At 35.6% G+C, this 18,987-nt stretch overlaps 1 protein-coding gene across 4 annotated transcripts in view; it reads left to right on the top strand.

Moving 5' to 3' along the window:
- The window catches only part of Snx25 (sorting nexin 25), a gene marked incomplete at its 3' end in the record, with an annotated part of 96,018 nt that overhangs the window by 10,870 nt on the left and 66,161 nt on the right, over positions 1–18,987 (top strand).

Below are 18,987 nucleotides of genomic sequence, written 5' to 3'. Positions count from 1 at the left end.
GCTGGAGTAATGACTGAAGGTTTGAAGACAAGGAAGGTATCAGGCATCCTTTCTCTGATGATTTGGTATAGTAAAGGGTAGGAGACTCTTGGTTATGTAAGCAAGTAGTCCCTCAAATCGGTAATGGCTATTTCTCTTAAAAATCTTCACCTAGCTGTCCATTTTTCCTTTCTCATGTAGCAAGAGTTGGTGAACAGATGTTTTCCTTTTGTTTTTTTTTTCTATAGTGATGTTACCTGTTTGTTTATAGATCTATACTCAGTTCTTGAGTAGTGTGAGAAGTTATAATTCTTTCAGTACATATTTAATGAGCATCTTGTATGAACCAGATTCTACTGTATTCTGGAAGCTGGGGTTGAACTGATACAGAAAAGTTATTCTTTCTGGAAGTTATATTCCTGTGAAGGACCAGACAATAAATACATATTTTCATGTAATGATAAATGCTTATTAAACAAAGTGTGGTTAAGAAGCCAGGCACTCACCTGTAAATCAGCAGCTCACTGAGTCAGGAAGAAGGCAAGTTCAAAGCCAGCCTCAGCAACTTGGTGAGACCCTGTCTCAAAATAAATAAAGGACTGGGGATCCAGCTCAGTGGTTGAGTGCCTCTGGGTTCAACCCCTGGTGTGTACACACATACACACACACACACTATTAAGAGATAAGTAAGATCAAGGAGTACTGGGGGGAAAGAAGTTTAAATGGTCAGATCAGGGTCAAAAGCTGAGGGTCTGGAAGCTTCATGTTATGGATTACTACTATTTCCTGCAAACTGCATTCTCCCACATTTCACAGCTCACTTATACCTCTATGTTGGTAAAATTTGATTATCATCTAGAAAGATGGTTTCATAGAAGAATTTTTTTTTAAAGAAAGAGTGAGAGAGAGAGAGAATTTTAATATTTATTTTTTAGTATTTGGCGGACACAACATCTTTGTCTGTATGTGGTGCTGAGGATTGAACCCCGGGCCATGCGCATGCCAGGCAAGCGCGCTACCACTTGAGCCACATCCCCAGCCCCAACATAGAAGAATTTTTAAAGAAAGTACTTTGCAGGTGACAGAAAATGAAGCAACAGGCATAGTCTCTCCAGTATATAATGCCAAGATTTCAGATAATAGCAGAGGGAAGTATAATCTAAGGAACGTGATTATTGTTCATTCTTTTTGAACTTTTAATTCCTATAATAGATTTAATTAAGAAAATAAGCAATTAGGGAATTACTTTCAAAGTTATATATTACTGAGAATTGAAATGTATGTTATTCCCATGAAATTGTGTTTTCTTTATGGCTCTGGGTCTAGTTACTTGAGCCTCTAGTTTGCTGTATTTGCAGTAACTTGTGTTTTTAAAAAATGTTCTCTTCTTTATGAATGGAAGGATGGGAAGCATAAGCATGTGGTGTAGTATAAGATATCCATCAGTTATGTGGGGGTAGGAGCTGGACCACACAGGTCATTTAACATATGTGGAGGGGGAGACTGTTTAGCAGTGAACCAAATGGAGCTTCTTAGAATAACAGTGACTACTACAGAAATCTGGATTCTGCATACACAAAAAAAGAATCCTTTTTTATTCTTATACATGGTGAATTTTTCCAGTCTGAGCTAGACATGCAGACACTGGGATCCATCCTTTTATCTACCCATACTCTCCCCACCTTTTTTTTCCTTCTTGGCTTCTTTCAGTAGAAGAAAAACACGTATATGGTTAAAAGCAGGTAACTCCAGAAATCTAAACTGAAAGGGCAAAAATATTTTCATGACTAGAGGTGTTTGAAAGCTTTACCATATTGTTATCAGTTGTAAATTCCAAGAAGTCAGGACCTATAATTGGCACCTTTTGTTATCCTTTGCACCTAGTAGGAGCTCAGGGCTCCTCAAATGATTGCTGATGATAATGAAAAAAAAAATGGCCTGTTTATGTTCACTAATCTAATGCTTTTCCCCTCCAGTTAAACTAGTTTCAGACATTCCCCATGAATTTGAATTTACTTAGATGGGAACTATTATTGGTTAAAGTAATAAAAATAGCTTTTATCCCAGATACAAATTGCATCCCAAATGTCCAATGGAATTTTCAGACACTTGCAAAGCTTTTGTGTAAAGTTGGAATGTTGACACTGAAGTCTTGACTATTGATATCTGGACCCAACTTTAGAAAAACTTAGACTTTGATACAGGCCTGCAGACTGGAGCTGTGATTCTGTGTTGCTAGCCATCTCCAAGTGTGACAGGTGTTAGCTCAACTTTGCTGAGTGGGCTGTCATAGTACAATGTTCCTAGTCCAAGGTTGTGTTTGGTATTCTACAAGTCAGTTAACTTGCTCGGGTCAGATTCACTAGCCACAGTTACTTGACTCTAGCTTCTGATCTCACCAAAGCAAGAACAAGAGAAATAGGACAAGTATGAATTAATGGTTTAGGAACTTGATTGTTATGAGACCAGCAGTTCAAAGTACATCTTATAATGGAAAAGAGGGAACTATTTCTTACATTTCCATGATAAGAAGGTAAGAGAGAATAACTTCTTAGACAACTTTTCTGCCACTTAGTCTTTATTCTTTTACACAGTTTAGTAGATACTTTAACAATTATTACAAATTGACAGTTTATAGTTGTGTTTATTTTTAAGGTAAAAGGTGATCTTATTTCTGAATATACTGTGAAATAATTAAATCAAGCTATCTAACATATTAATTCCTCAAACACTTAACAGTTTTAATCTAGGTACTTTCTGACTTATACCTCTTAAGTTCAAAACAAATAAGCAGTTAATTAATGAGGATTGGAGGGCTGACACAAGAATGTCCACAAAAGTTGAGTGATTAGTAGTATACAGGAAATTAAAGATCTTGGATATATGAAGAAAACATTAATGAAAGACTTCAAAGTTCAGCCAGATAGAAAAGTTCAAGAAGTTCATCAAATGTAATTAATAAACATTTACTGAATGTCTGCTACACATCTCATGTTCTGAACTTGTTAACTATTTTTTTTTCCTGTAGTTTCTGAGTGCCAGTGCCAGGCACATAGTAAACTCTCAGTAGGTAGATTTTGATGTGAACAAATTTAAGTATCCAGCTGACATTTTTAGATTTGAAATTTCAACCATCTACTTAGGGAGGGATAGAGTCTTTCTAAAGGGAACATTAAGAGCTTGAATATTTTTTTTTTATAAGTGCATGGTATGGTTTGTGGGGTTGAGGAGGATTCAGAGATGAATAAGAATACTCCTGTCCCTGCCCTCTTAGTCTGAGTAGATCAGAATGATAGAGAACCCTAGATAGGAAGGCAGATGTTTACAAAGACAGTGAAAACATTCACACAGCAATCAACTGCTCTAGTTGGCCTGGGGTAGACTTCTAGAATTCCTAAATGGGTTCTTTTACTAATACAAACGTCCTTTGAGTAAAACAAACTTAATTTAGTTACTTGAGGGGAAAAGGAAGAGAAACAGGAATTAGGAGTCTATACATAGCCTCTTTGTGGCTTTCCTTTTTTTATGCTAACATGCAAGCTAATCCTCAATAATTTGATAATGGGTAATGGCACAATATATTTACTGTCTTCAGAATGTTTGTTAGCATTTTAACTAGAGGATTTAAGTATGGTGACCAATGAGGAAAATGTTTTTTTTAGGAATATGGTGTTTAGAAAATCCCTTAAATCATAGGATTCTTCCTAATTCCTTGTGGTATAAGGGACATGGTACTTAAGACTCATACTATGCATAATTTTTAATTTGTATAGGTAGTAATATTACATGATTGATAAAATCAAAGCATTTAGAAAGGTAAAATAATGAAAAAATTTCTCTTCCCTATAGGCAGCCACTATTAATAGTTGCTATTTATTCTTCCAGCACATACAAGCAAATATAAATATATATTCAAAAAGAAGTTTTTAATACCTATAATTTTTTTTTCAGTACTTGATTGAACAAAGGGGTGCCATACCATTAAGCTACATCTCCCAGCCAGTTTTTTGTTGTTGTTTTGAAACACAGTCTCCCTAAATTGCTGAGGTTGGCCTTGAACTTGTGATTTTCCTGCCTCAGACTCCTGAGTCATGGGGCACCTATCATCTCTTGATTTATAAACAGTGATTACACATAAAGGGAAGTTATTAATGTTTACTGTTTTCTGTTAGGAAGAAACTCTTCATTAAAGTTGGGGAATTAAAGACAACTTACATTAAGACAAAGCTATATATGAATAGTGATAACTTCAAAGTAGGAAGATAGACTACATGGAACATAAAAATAACCAATCAAATGAACCAAATATATCCTAGCAAATGAGGCAAATATGTATTTGAATTTGGCAAAACTGTCTAAAGAAAGCAATATATATTTTTGTAATTTGTTAAAAGGATCTGGAAAACTGTTTTAGAGACAGAGTACATTTGAGATTTGAGTTGCTAGTGAGATTATGAGATGAGTCACAAAAACTGGGTTTGGAAAGGAAGTTTTGGCCAGGTTGTAGAAGTCTTCAAATGAGAGAGAGATTTTGAGTACAGAACAACTGAGCTCAGCTTTAGAAATATTAAATGGAAATGTGATTCTACTGGACATCAAAGGAGAAATACTGTGTGGCTACAGTGATCAAAAGTGAGAGTTAAATGAGGGGTCGGGATTGTGGCTCAGTGATAGAGCACTTGCCAAGCATGCGTGAGGCACTGGTACCACATAAAAATAAACAAATAAAATAAAAGTATTGTGGCCATCTACTATGTTTTGTGTGTGTGTGTGTATATATATATATATATACACACACACACACATATATATATATATATATATATATATATTTTAAAAAATGAGAGTTAATTAACTTGTGTGAATGGAGACTAGAGGAATAAATTTTAAGAGTGAGATTTTTTTGATGTTAAATATCATTGGTTACCATTACAGAAAGTTTCTTGATTGTGTTCTCAATGAGATAGGAATTTGGGAATAAAGGGAGAGATACTGAGTCTCAAAGGAAGTGCCCATGAACCATTGAATTACAGACAGCACTTACTACTCCAGACTGACAGGCCCTTGGAACAGGGAAACTCAGGAACAACTGGTGAGAAATTTATGTAGCTCCATCCTGGCTCCACCTCTATTCAAGGTTATCCAGGAGAACTTCTGAGAAGGAGTTCTATAAATATTAACACCCACACCAACTAGATGCTGTTTCTCCCTCTGGAGATAGCCTAAAGAATGTGAATTCCTTGCTTTATCCCAAGTGCTTCTCTCTCGAGATTGCCGCCATGCTCCCTGAATATGGATCTGTTTTCCTAGATAAACCTCCCTCTATGCCTTTGACTGGGTGCTTGCTGAAATTCTTTTCTGTCAGGTAACTCTATGCCAAGAACCCCACTGGTTCTGAGTCAAGTTCCCTGTCCTCTCTGGGAACTCCTCAGATCCTTCTTCAGAGATGTCTCTTCGGTGACATAAAAAGTGTCCTTATATTCCTTTTAAACAACACATTCAGACCCAAACCATACTCTTGGTATACAAATGTGAAGACTAAAGCCTTGATTTGAATGTTCTCCTCTGAGCCTTCTTAATTCTGGTCATACCTGGGGTGTTCTTTTTAACTGTCTTGATTCTTAAACTGCTTTTTGTGGGGAGCATACTATGATGTCATCCTGGTAATTGATGTTGTCTGCTTAAAAATATTTTAGGTTTCGTTTTCCAAGTATATCATTTTTGGGGTAGGAAGTGCCCTAGATTTCCTAAAATGTATGCTTCCTTGTACTCAGAAATGGTGCACAGTTGTACTAAAAAGGTGACTCAGCAGATTTGCTGCTGAGGGTTCAGGCTACAGAGAAGAATAGTGTCTATGGAAGGTTGTTAGTATTCAAATGATTGCGTCCAAGCTTGGATTTTTTTGTTTTTGTTTGTGTTTTGTTGTGAATTACAGCTTTACTTTTGAAAAAAAAAAGTAAACAGAGAATTTGAGTTTTTACCCTTTTCTGTTAGGTTACCTTCCAAGCTAGGATTGATTGGTTGAATAGAAAGACATGGAAGTTTGCAGCCCTTCTCTGGAGTTCTCCTGGATACCTGAGGGCAAGGTTTAGGTCTAAGCCATACCCTGTTTTAGTCTTGGGCTGTGTGCTTCTGTAGTTTCTTCAAACACAGTGATGCTTTCCAGAAAACCCAATGGATTTGGGTGTGTTTGGGTGGGCTTCTCAGCTCACATACTGCTTTGGGGAGAAAGTAGTTAAGAGTTTTGAGGTATGTCTGCTGTGATCCTGGGGCTAGCCAGAACTTACCAGCTACTCTAGACACTGGCTAGTCCTGGTACCTTTGTTAGCCTGGGATTCTATGTATGAATAGCCACAAGTTGGTATAAAGAGATATGAATACAGTAACTCAAAGTAAAATGCCTCTGAGGTCAAGAAGGAAAAAAGGAGTGAAATGTGATTTTTATTTTATTTTATTTTTTTGGATAAGACACATGAACTTGTTTAGGCTACTAGGATCCATTTAATAAGCATTCTATTTTAGCACTGAATGTTGTTTTAGTGAGCTTTTAGTGAACTGTTTAGAGGAAGAAAAGTTTATTTTGGGCTCACAGTTTCAGATGTCTAAGTCCATAGACAATGCTCTCCATTCCTCAGGGATCCAGATGAGGCAGGGCATCATGACTGAAGAGGGTGGTGAAGGAATGAAACTGGGACATGGCACCAGGAAGGGGGGGGGGAGAGAGAGAGAGAGAGAGAGAGAGAGAGAGAGAGAGAGAGAGAGAGTCCACTTGCCAGATAAAAAATATAAACCCTAAATGCCCCCAAATGACCTACTTCCTCCAAGCCACACCCTACCTGATTCCAGTGACCACTTAGTTAATCCATGTTAGGAGATTAATTCCCTAATTGTGTTAAGTCTCCCAGAACCCAATCATTTCACTTCTAAACAATGCACTTCTTGCATTGTCTCACACATGATTTTTGGGAGGACACCCAATAGCAAGCCATAATAAATACACTGGGAAATTAGTTTACAAATATCCATTGCTAAAGTAATCTGGATGTCTGTAGTTCTCAGTCAACGTAATATAGGAGTGAGTTTATGTAATAGTAGTAACTAAAATTGCTGAGTAGTAACTAAATTTGCTCATAAGATTCTCATATTTTGCAGTATTCTTAAGCTCACGTAGGTTCCTCCATTATTGGTGCCTGCAGAGTTTTTGAGGGAGGCTTCTGTACTGTGCCACTACTGGCAGTGCCTAAAATAGTGTGTTTCCTGTTGGAGTATCACTGGCTCTATCCACAGTGTTGTACATTCATAAATACTTTCTCCTTTTGTTTATCTTGAGCCAAAACCATATTATATGTTTTCTTGAAGCTTGGAGTATTGTCATTTTTCTCACTTAGACATGTTTAAGTTTTTTTAACCTTGTGGATGCTGAGGAATTTCTGCCCCTGTTTGCACCTCTTGTGAAAACATATTCTTCTTTTTTTTTCCTGGCCTTGTCTTTTCTCCATCTGGCCTAGAATAGCCCCTGGGATCAAGCTAGGACCCTCTGGTTTCTACTCTCCAACCTTAAGCCTTTGCATATGAGCCATCTCTTCTTCCTATACAAATCAACTCATAGAAATATAAGCATGAGGGCTGAATGCAGGGTTTGCCAACTTGTTAGACATGAAATTAATGTCTTCAGTATTCCAGAATTTCTATGTGTTTTTCCTGATGCAGAATTTTTAATTTTTTAAAATTCCATTTTAGTATACCTTCCAGAGATTTTGATCTGTAGATAGCTGAGAAGGTTGGTTTGTTTTCTAAATTTTAATCTTGGTCATTCTTGAAGGCTCATTTTTTGATTCTCTCTGTTAGGTAGTCTCATGTTGAGCTCCCTCCAATAGCCATCTCTTACATTGAAGACTTTGAGGGTCATTCCTCAGACTCAACCTCTTAACTTGGCAATTCCATATGGCAGTCCCAGAGGTACCTGAAATTCAAGTCTAAGACATCTTGAGATCAGTGTCTCCATTTGTCTTTTCTCTGTGGCAGTGAATGGCACCTCTGAAAGTTACGTCCCACATCCTGAGGCCTAGGGAGCCTTCCCAACCTCTCGTCCTCTTTTTTTTTTTTTTTAATTTTTTATTGTTGGCTGTTCAAAACATTACATAGTTCTTGATATATCATATGTCACAATTTGATTCAAGTGGGTTATGAGCTCCCATTTTTACCCCATATACAGATTGCACAATTACATCAGTTACACATCCATTGATTTACATATTGCCATACTAGTGTCTGTTGTATTCTGCTGCCTTTCCTATCCTCTACTATCCCCCCTCCCCTCCCCTCCCCTCCCCTCCCCTCTTCTCTCTCTGCTCCCTCTACTGAGATTCGTTTGTCCCCCTTATATTATTTTCCCCCTTCCCCTCACTTCCTCTTGTATGTACTTTTGTATAACTCTGAGGGTCTCCTTCCATTTCCATGCATTTTCCCTTCTCTCTCCCTTTCCCTCCCACCTCTCATCCCTGTTTAATGTTAATCTTCTTCTCATGCTCTTGGACCCTACTCTGTTCTTAGTTACTCTCCTTATATCAAAGAAGACATTTGGCATTTGTTTTTTAGGGATTGGCTAGCTTCACTTAGCATAATCTGCTCTAATGCCATCCATTTCCCTGTAAATTCTATGATTTTGTCATTTTTTAATGCAGAGTAATCCTCTCGTCCTCTTAACCACACGCACTGCATCTTCAAGTCCTGTGTTCTTACCTTGCAGTCATCTGCTTCTTTCCAACTCTCCTACTTGGTCCCAGCTAGCATCATGGCCCACTTAGATGATTACAACCTCACCTTTTAATTTATTCTCTTAAAAATGCAAGCCTAATCATATCCCTCTTCAGGTTTCAATTCAAACCCCTCAGTAGTGTCCTGATGTTCTTCCAAACCCTATAGCTTAATCTGTCATAATTACCTTCACTCCTCATGCTATGTCCTTAAATCTTGCAGTGCCAAGCTCCCTCCATTTATATGGACTTCATGTGTGGTTGCCTCTATATCTAGTGCCCTTTCTCTGTCCCCTTTACCTGTTGAACTGTCTTCCTCTTGTTTCAGGCCTCAATTGTCATGTTGGCGAAGAAGCTTTCTTTGTCTTCCAACTTTATATGTTCTGTGGCTCCGAGTACCTCTCCTTCATTGTACTTATCACAATTGCCATTTTAGACTCATTTGAATGGTTTCTTGTCCTTTTTCATTAACCCTTGAACTCCATGCAGGCAGAAACACCCCTCTGTATCTTTAATACTTAGGTGATTTACTAGATGAGCAATTCATGTTTCTTGAATGAATGAATAAGTGATTGGATCAGTAGATTATAGGCATTAAGAGAATAGTTTTTTTTTCTGTATTTGAACCTTGGCTCCATCCTAATACTCTGTGATGAGTATTGCATTTTTAAAAGAATAAATTAAAAAGTGAGGTTGTAATCATCTAGGTGGGCCATGATGCTAGTTGGGACCAAATAGGAGAGTTGGAAAGAAGCAGATGGCTGTAAGGTACTCAAGAGGATGAGGATAATTTGCCTAAGATTTCTAAGCCCATTCCCCTCATCTGAAAAACAGAGGTAGTAAATACTTATGTGGGTTATTCGGAATAATGTGATAATCTTTGTAAAACATGGAATATAGTGCTTTAGATATGGTAAGTGTTAAGTGATAGCTTTTATACTTTAATTTTTAAAAACCTTTTAATTATGAAATTTTGAAATGCAGATTCCAAAAATCACATAAACTAAATGTTTAGTGAATGAATGACTTGGCTCTATAGTACTTTCTTCCTTGCATGCTGTCGTTCTATCACCCAAATGTGCATCCGCAGACTTTATAGTTTTGTCTTGCCTACTGAAAAAGTTTCCCCTCTGTCCTTTTTATAAATGGTTTATCTACTGAAGGACTTGGAATATTTGTGCTATAAAATACAACAGACACTAGTATGGCAGTATGTAAAAACGTGGATGTGTAACCGATGTGATTCTGCAATCTGTATACGGGGTAAAAATGGGAGTTCATAACCCACTTGAATCAAATGTATGAAAAATGATATGTCAAGAGCTATGTAATGTTTTGAACAACTAATAATAATAAAAAAAAGACAAAAAAAATGTCCTACATAGTATGGATTTTGCTGATAGGTTATAAAGGACACAGTTCAGCATGTTCCTTTTTCCTCTCCACTTCCTGCATATTGACAGCTGGGTGGAGAGGCTTGATCAAACTCATGTTTGATTCCTTTGGTAGGACTTTGGGTGGTAATGTTCCCTCATGAGGAGGCGCATAATATCTTGTCTTTGTTTTTGTAGTATTAGTAGCTGTTACTACTTAATACCTAGATTCAGTAACTTACAAAGTGTAACAAAATGGTGATATTTTAATTCTGATGTCCATTTTTTAGTGTTTTAGTATAAATACTAAAAAAAAAAAGACACATTTTCTGTCATTTACTATTTAGTTACATGGTTCATACAGAAAAACTGGATAAATGTTTGATTCTTTCACTTTTCCAGTTACCAAGACAATGAATTGGTTTCCTACCATCTTCTGAAGGTGACAATTAGTGTGAGTTAAAGAAAATATTATTCCAAACTCATGGATTTGAATATATATGATAAGTTTCAATAAGTTCTAATTATTATCTTTTTTTTTTTTTTGAAGCTTATTTTGCTATCTTTGGTCAATGGAAACCCTTTCAAGTTGATTCCTGGGTTCTTTTGACATGACCTTAGTGGTTTTTTTTTTTTTTTTTTGTATCAGGGATTGAACCCAGGGGCACTTAACCACTAAGCCATATCCCCAGTCCTTTTATTCATTTATTTATTTTTATTTTGAGACAGGGTCTCACTGAGTTTCTGAGGGCCTCACCAAGTTGTTGAGACTGGCTGGCCTAGAGCTTGCAATCCTGCTTCAGCTTCTCAAGCCATTGGGCTTATAGGCATGCACTGCCACGCCTGACTCTCATGTCCTCTTAATGCTTTGTAATTATCTTTGCCATTTGCTTATAGCATATATTGGCATTGTTTTTATTTTTTTTAGATGTTGATGGGCCTTTATTCATTTATTTATATGTGGTGCTGAGAATCAAACCTAGTACCTCACACATTCTAGGCAAGTGCTCTACCATTGAGCCACAATCCCAGCCCCTATGTTGGCATTGTTGATGAGTTCAGGTAATTGGTTTCTGTCCTCAGTTTATTTTATCCTGATCCATGGTTGTGAATATAATTAACAAATATTAAGTATTACAGGAGTCATAATTGTGAATGTCATGAAGTGAATGCCTTAGAAATTAGTATAACTAAACTTTAAAATATTTAGCACTTGGAGTTTGTGGGTACATGTATTCATTAACTAATATAATTTTTACTTTTACCATGTGAGGTAGGGACTGTTTTTCTCATTGCACGTGTGGAAGAACTCAGGTTAAATAATGTGTTCATGCTACATTACTTAACATTATTTTACATTATTTAACAAGTGACAGAGCTTATCATTAGATCCATGGCTCTCCTACTCTGGAACCTACACACTTAACCACTTTACCTTTTTAAATGTCAAAAGTTAGTGTGGCCAGGTGTGGTGGCACAATGCTGGTGATCCCAGAGACTCAGGACACTAAAGCAGGAGGATCTTGAGTTTGAGTCCTGACAGGGCAATTTAGCAAGACCCTGACAGGGCTAGGATATAGTTGAGTGGTAAATAGTCCCTAGGTTCAATCCTTAGTGTCAAGGGGGAAAAAAGTTAGTTGGGCTTGATTCGGGTTTAAAAAAAAAACTCAGGAATCTTTGGGGGCTGGTTTTAGGATCTACTTAGGAATTAGTATCACTCTGCAATCTCAGAATGAACTTGAATGATGATATAGCTGCCTCTTCTATGCTCCTGACGATCATTATTAATCAAGTAAGTAATCATTACTAATCAAGTAAGGTCCACTAGTTTTTTTCCCTACTGTCATTCATGCAAGACCACAGAATCCCTCTTAAAATTCACTAGTATTAACATATAATGTGAAACATATCTGCCTTTCTGAGTAGAACCTCATAGAATGACAGTGATTCTTTGGATTCCCAAATCACTTTTTTTCTGCCTACACTACTCTATCATCACCATACTATATCATAATAGTCCTCTGCTCTTTTGATCTCTTCTGGTAAAAAATCGCCCCCCTCCAAAAAAAAGTCAGCTTCCCAAACAATGATGCATTAATAATTTGTGTAGATTCTTTTAGGTACACCTCAAAAAGAAAGATAGAGGACCAGAGGAAGATTTGGTGGTCACATGAATTTGAAAAAAAACTAAATTCTTGAAGTTTTATAATGTACATTATTATATTCTATTAATGTTCTGAGAAATTCTATGGTAAAGACACTTGTTTCAATGTTCTTAATCTAGTGTTTTCCAAGCATTTTTGATCTTGGTATCTCCTTTCTTTTTAAAATTTTTTTTTGACAATAAGGAAATTTATTATCTTAAGAAGTAACACCCATGAGCTGGGGATGTGGCTCAAGCGGTAGCGTGCTCGCCTGGCATGCGTGCGGCCCGGGTTCGATCCTCAGCACCACATACCAAACAAAAATGTTGTGTCCGCCGAAAACTAAAAAATAAATATTTAAAAAACTTCTCTCTCTCTCTCTCTCTCTCTCTCTCTCTCTCTCTTAAAAAAAAAAAAAAAAAAAAAAAAAGAAGTAACACCCAGTCCAGAAACAGGACAGGCTCAGGATTGGGCAGGCTCTATGTGGGGAGCATGGAGCCAGCAGTACTATTTCCCTATATGTTTCTTGGCTCCCCCATCACCTGTATGTTAACTCTTGTGCTCTTGGTTAGATGAGTGCATCAGTTTCAGTCAGGCACCACAGCCATATGGGATGATAGCTATTGGAAGAACAAGAAAAAATGTTTTGAACAAGTAAAAACAGCCTTAGAAATGCCCCCGCAGTGTTCCTCTCACATCTTATTTGCCATGTTTGGGCAAGTGCCTATTCTTAACAAATTGTTGGCAAGAGAAGCAGAATTTTTAACTGGCCTAGGTCAGCCATTTAGAATAAAGGAGACTCCAGAGTCAACACAGAGAACACTTGACCTCATACAGGAGGTCTTCATGAAGGGCTAACTTCCTCTGATAGCCTTGTACACCTCTACTCACTCATTCATGCTAACTACTTGCTATTCCTGATTTATCTTTGTATAGCATAAGCAGGTAGGCATGCATATATCCCCAGGAAGGCCTTTGCCCCAATTTTACATATTCAATTCTATTTGTTGTTAGTGCTACAACTCAATTTCTGATTTTTCTAGTAATAAAACACTTCTTTTTTTTTAGAGATTGTAATTTTTGTCATCAGTACCTCTTAGTAGTGTATCTCAAAGTGAAGTCCAAGGATTGCAGAAATGATTTAGGAATTCTTGTTAAAAATACTGTGTATATTCCAAAGATATATCTTAAACTTTCCAAATTAAGAATCTTAGAGAGAAAGCTCTAGAAATCTGCACTTAAATAACTTCCCCAACTTATTCTTGAAAATTGATTGAGAATATTTTCAAACTAAGGATAGAGTCTTCTGATGTCAACAAGGACGAAGAAAACTCAGTCATATTTAATATGCACATGTTTGTATACCCACATGTGTAAGTATGCATTTCTCAGTTGTCTCTGCTCAGCGTTAGAATGACTTCTGTACAAAGGCAAGTCTTAATACCATGTTTCTTTGAAGAGGATGTTTTAGTTTTTGAATTCAACACATTTATTTTGGATAGGAATGGATGAAATAATTTTCAGGATTTAGATTTAGGGTGGAGACACTTTATTCACCAGTTAGAAGCAATTTTGAAGTCAGACTCTTTGAGTAGATTCAGTTGAATTATATCTTTAATTTTATGCACCTGAATTTTATGTCAATAATTCAGCACACACATCTCAATATCTTAAACATATATGTTATCTGGGTCACTCTGTCTGTAATGCAGTTTTTTGCTTCAAGGGAACTATGAAATAGAGATCTCACTGATTCAATTTACCATTGTAATATTTTTCTAACTATGTACTAAATATTTTATCAACAGTTTTTATTTAAAAGCCAGTCAACAAATTAATAAGAAAATGGTATTTTCATATTCTGGACAATAATGGAGTATGAAACAGTGAAAAAAGCACTTCTGTGTGATTCATATAGTTGTTGAATTACATAAAAGCCCTGAAGTAGGGATAACTACACTGGTTTTGTCATATTTATGTTCAGTATATCAGTGAGAATGCTTATGAGATGGGAATTATTTTTGTAATATATTTAAATATGTATCAATCTCAAAATTCTTATGAAATTATCTCATGGATAGATTGATTGAGTGACTTTCTTCCATGACATGGGCAGGAGAGTGAAATGTAGAGAGGATTCCAGGATAGAAAGAGTATTAGAATTCCTAAGCATAACCTATCATAATAGTATGGCTGATTAGTTACTCTGTTATGAGCTTCCATCAAGAATAGATTAAGCCCCTAGAGTATGGAGAATGTAATTTCTATATTATTGTCTCTCCAGTACCCAACTAAGTGCCAGGCACACAGAGTGAGTCCTCAGTAAATATTAGATCATTGAATGAATTAATGGAAATGTGATTCATATCATGGAAACCTATGATTTCCCACATGAACTCAAAATTGCAATAGAAGCCAGTGATAAAATGATTGCAGATGTTTTATTACACCATTCTTTTCAAGAATCCAAATAGCTAATGTCATTGTTTTCAATTACCTTTCCCTAAGCAAGTTTCCTTTTTTTATTCTTTTTCTCTATCCCTGATATCTATTCTACACTTGCCAATTTATATCAGTTTTATGCTATTCTCTGTATATTTTCAAGGGCATATTATGATATCAGTTTTCAAATCTATGTCTGATTTGAAATATACTTAAATTTTTCTTAATGAAATGGAGTATGTTTTAAGGATTTTCAGATTTGGATCTTAGAAATAACACATGTTTTTCCCCCCATAAATATAACTCTTCCAAATAACTGGAACAGCAGTCTTAAGTATTACTATCTCTGTTGATCAGTTAACAGAGATTTTTGCCTTTGTGTTAATATTCATTTTCCTCTTAGAAAACAGATTAATTACCAAGCAATATTACTAAAGGGATCTGCTTATGATGATAAAATCTGAATTCACGACAGGTCATTACACCCATATAATAAAACTATAATCATTCTTTGGAAAGGAAACTAACATTGTAAAAAATTTAGATTATGACTTTGGGATCATAATAGCAACATATATATGCATACTGCTTTATAATTTTTAAAGCATTTTTACATGAATATCCTTCTTGAATACATAACAATTCTTTAAATAGTGCAGACAGTATTTCCAATTACAGTGAATCTTGGAGAAGTGGATACGTTCTTTATAATTCAGCAAGTTAATGGCACAGAATCAACTACATTGTATATCTTTCTTGGTTTGAATTGAGTACCCCTGCCACATTATGATGTTATATGCTCTTGTCATTGTAAAAAGGGGACTATATCACAGCAGGAAACACATTTGAATTTCATATTTGTTCAAAGAAAAGATTATTTCATATCCCTTCATAGGATCAAGTCTCAGGGTTTATCTTGACAGATGTTATCTTTATGAAAATATTAACATAACCTTGATTGTTATATATGATATGTGCAGGTGGGGTTGATCTTTAACCTGAACACAATATACGCTTTGATAAATGGTGTATTCAGTAGCTACTGAAGCTACTGATGATCTATTTTTCTCTTTCTGGAGGTATTCTGCACAGAGTACCTGGACTTTCAAGGTACATGATTTATAGTTGGATGAAGAGGATGAAAAGGGATTTTTAAAATTTCACCTATCCATAATTCGTACTTCAAAGCTAGAAAAGCTCAGTCCTTGTCCTCATGTCCCCTCCCGCATTTGATCCTTTGGTTTCTTCTCAGCTGGTAAAAGACTCTTTTTGAAGCACAAGAAAATTCTTGATGTATTAAATCCTGTGAAATTAGAATCCAACAATATATTTCATAGACACTTTTATATCTTTTAGAACATGTTTGGTTATACTTAGACCAATAGTATAGAAATGAAAATACTTTTCATTTAAAATAGAAAAAAAACATGGAGACAAAGTAAGTGTAAATAAGAGAATAGTTAAATTATGGCATTCAAAATATTCTGTTCTGTTATATACCAGGTCATTTCTCTTTTTTTTGTTGTTATTATTCACTAAGTGCATCCTGATTCTACTTATACTTGTTTTATTGGTACATATTAATTATGTAGAATAGTGAGTTTCATTGCAACATGTTCATAAATGCACATAACTTAATTTGATCAGTTTCACTGCCCCATATCTTTACTTCCTCCCCTTATCTTTCCCTGGATCTGCTTCTTCTACCCTAATGGTTTCCTTCCCTTGTGTTTTCGTGAAAACCTTTCCTTTCCCTTCTAGCTTTCACATATGAGAGAAAACATGTGACACTTGTCAGAATTTCTGAGTCTTGTTTATTTTGCTTAACATAATGGTTCCAGTACCATCCATTTTCCTGAAAGTGATATAATTGCATTCTTATTTATGGTTGAGTAAAATGATTGTGTATACATTCCACATTTTCTTTTATCTGTTTAGTGGTTGATGGACTCCTAGACTGGTTCCATAAATTGGCTATTGTTAATGGTACTGCTGTATATATACACTGAAATGCACGTGTCTCTAAAGTATTCTGTTTTTAGTTTTTTTGGACAAATACCAAGGAGTGGCATAGCTGGATCATAAGGTAGGTAGTTCCAGTTTTAGTCTGTTGAGGAACCTTTATATTGATTTCTACAGTGGCTATACTAATTTGTAATTCCACCAATAGTATATAAGTGTTCCAGGTCTTTTATTACAGAAAAGGTGTTCATAATATAATATTGAGTATACAAAGCTAGATAAAGAATTGTGTCTGTACTGTATATACTAATTTCTTTAAAAAAGTATGCAATGGGAAAAGGCCCAATAATAATTTATGATTATTACTGTGTCATCAGATGATGATGTACTTAATTTGTATTAACTCAAGTTAATCTCACATTAACCCTATATTGTTATCTCTGTTACAAAGAAGAAAACTGAGGAAGTGAAGAATAACTTGCTCAAGGTTACTTAGTAAATTTTAGACACATTGACTAGAAGGAAACACTTCAAAATGTCAATTATTTTCTCTGGATGATGATATTATGGGTCAGTTTAATTCTTTACACCTATAATACATTATAAAATGTATCTCCACTGTTTATATAGTTGGAAATTACATTTTAAGGATAAATTGTAGCATGCTTGAAATGTAGAAAAACAGCAATATGAGAAATTTGTAGATTTTAATTAAAAATAGCTTCTATTATATTTAAAATAGAAATTAGGGTTGGTTAAGAAGGGGAAATCTGGTGTGCTATTGGACACAGTAGGATAACTATAGACAACAATTACATACTGTACATTTCAAAAAGCTAGAAGAAAGGATTTTTTTTTCTTTTGAAACAGTCTCACCATGTTGCCCAGGTTGGTCTCAAATTCCTGGACTCAAGCAATCCACTTACCTCATTCTTCTGAGCATCTGGGACTACAAGCATGTTCCACAGTGCCTGACTTGAAGAAAAGATTTTTAAAGTTTTCACCATAAAGAGATGATAAATGTTTGAGGAGATAGATATGTTTAACCTGATCTAAACATTGTACAATGTACATACATATGGAAACATCACGTGGTACCCATTAATGTATAAAATTTTTATGTTTTGTGTTTTTATACATCAGTTAAAATTAATTTGACTACAGATAATAAAAATAAAAGGTATCATTTTCAAACAAAAAAGAGGGAGAGGAAAGAAAAAGACATAAATGCACCATTTGTATCAAAGTAAAATTACCTAAATGATAACCTCTCAGTATATGTGCTTGACCATTTTCTTTTATTTATAAGAAAACAAGATATTCTTCAGTTCGTGACTAAACATAATAAAACACCTTCCAGGAAACTGACTTTTGTCAAATGAGGCTTTGTTTACATACTTAAATCCTTGACCAGTAATAGAAAATGGAAAGGCACAAACACAGTAGGACATCTCCAGGAAATGTGTACTTTCCTCTCTGTAAAGTATATCCTCTAAGACCAGAATATTCCAGGAGTGGAATGTTCTGTTGTCTTACTCTGGTTGCTTAACTTCTCGGCCCTTTGTTTGCTTTCATTTCCACCTTTGCTGTCCTATTAGAGTCAAACAGTTGGCCATCCAGCCAATTAACCAACTTTCACCTTTCTGAAATTTGGTAACATTTTGAGTTTTATTAGTAATACTAGCTGTTCTTTGCCACTGTATACCAGGCATTCTGCTTTATGTAAGGGAGCAATTATAGACTAGATGCCCAAAGGTTGAACATGGCTCATGTTGGGAATGACTTCCCTTGCCCATGTCCCCATCTTCTCTCAGTCTTAGTCTACTTGGATAGCCTTTCAAGTTTCTTAGTCTCTTCTTATCCTTCTGAGTATAGATACGCCTTCTTCATTTCTTTGGTTTTGAATAAATTGTGTGTTGAGGCCAAGGCAGAATATGATTGTTTTGAAAGGACCATGGTTCTGAGAATAACAATCAGGAGTGAGCATGCCAGTCATGGGATCACAGTAGATTGTCACATGCCGAGAATGCTTGGAAAGACTCATCCATGTGACAGCTCCATGTGGTTAATGATAATTATTGAGTTTCTGTTTTTGTAAATTAAACCACTGTTCTAATAACTTTACGGAAATTATACCCATCACCCATTAAACTCTGTATAATTGTTGAACTCTGTGCAACTGATTTTCTTTTAAAAATGAAATGCATTGGAAAAGTTAACCTACATAATGAAGCGGGGGGAGGCACTTGTTTATTTGAGTAGTGCAGGTAAGGCATGAAAGGAATTACAATTTTGGATTGGCTTGGAAGCAACCCAGAAAAGAGTGCCATT

This window comes from Marmota monax, unplaced genomic scaffold (genome assembly GCF_021218885.2).
Source record: "Marmota monax isolate L192 unplaced genomic scaffold, Marmota_monax_Labrador192_F-V1.1 WCK01_AAM20220418_F8-fsc00113, whole genome shotgun sequence".
Taxonomy (NCBI): Eukaryota; Metazoa; Chordata; class Mammalia; order Rodentia; family Sciuridae; genus Marmota; species Marmota monax.
The sequence above is the reverse complement of the archived record's forward strand: the minus strand, read 5'-3'. Positions and strand labels throughout refer to the sequence as shown.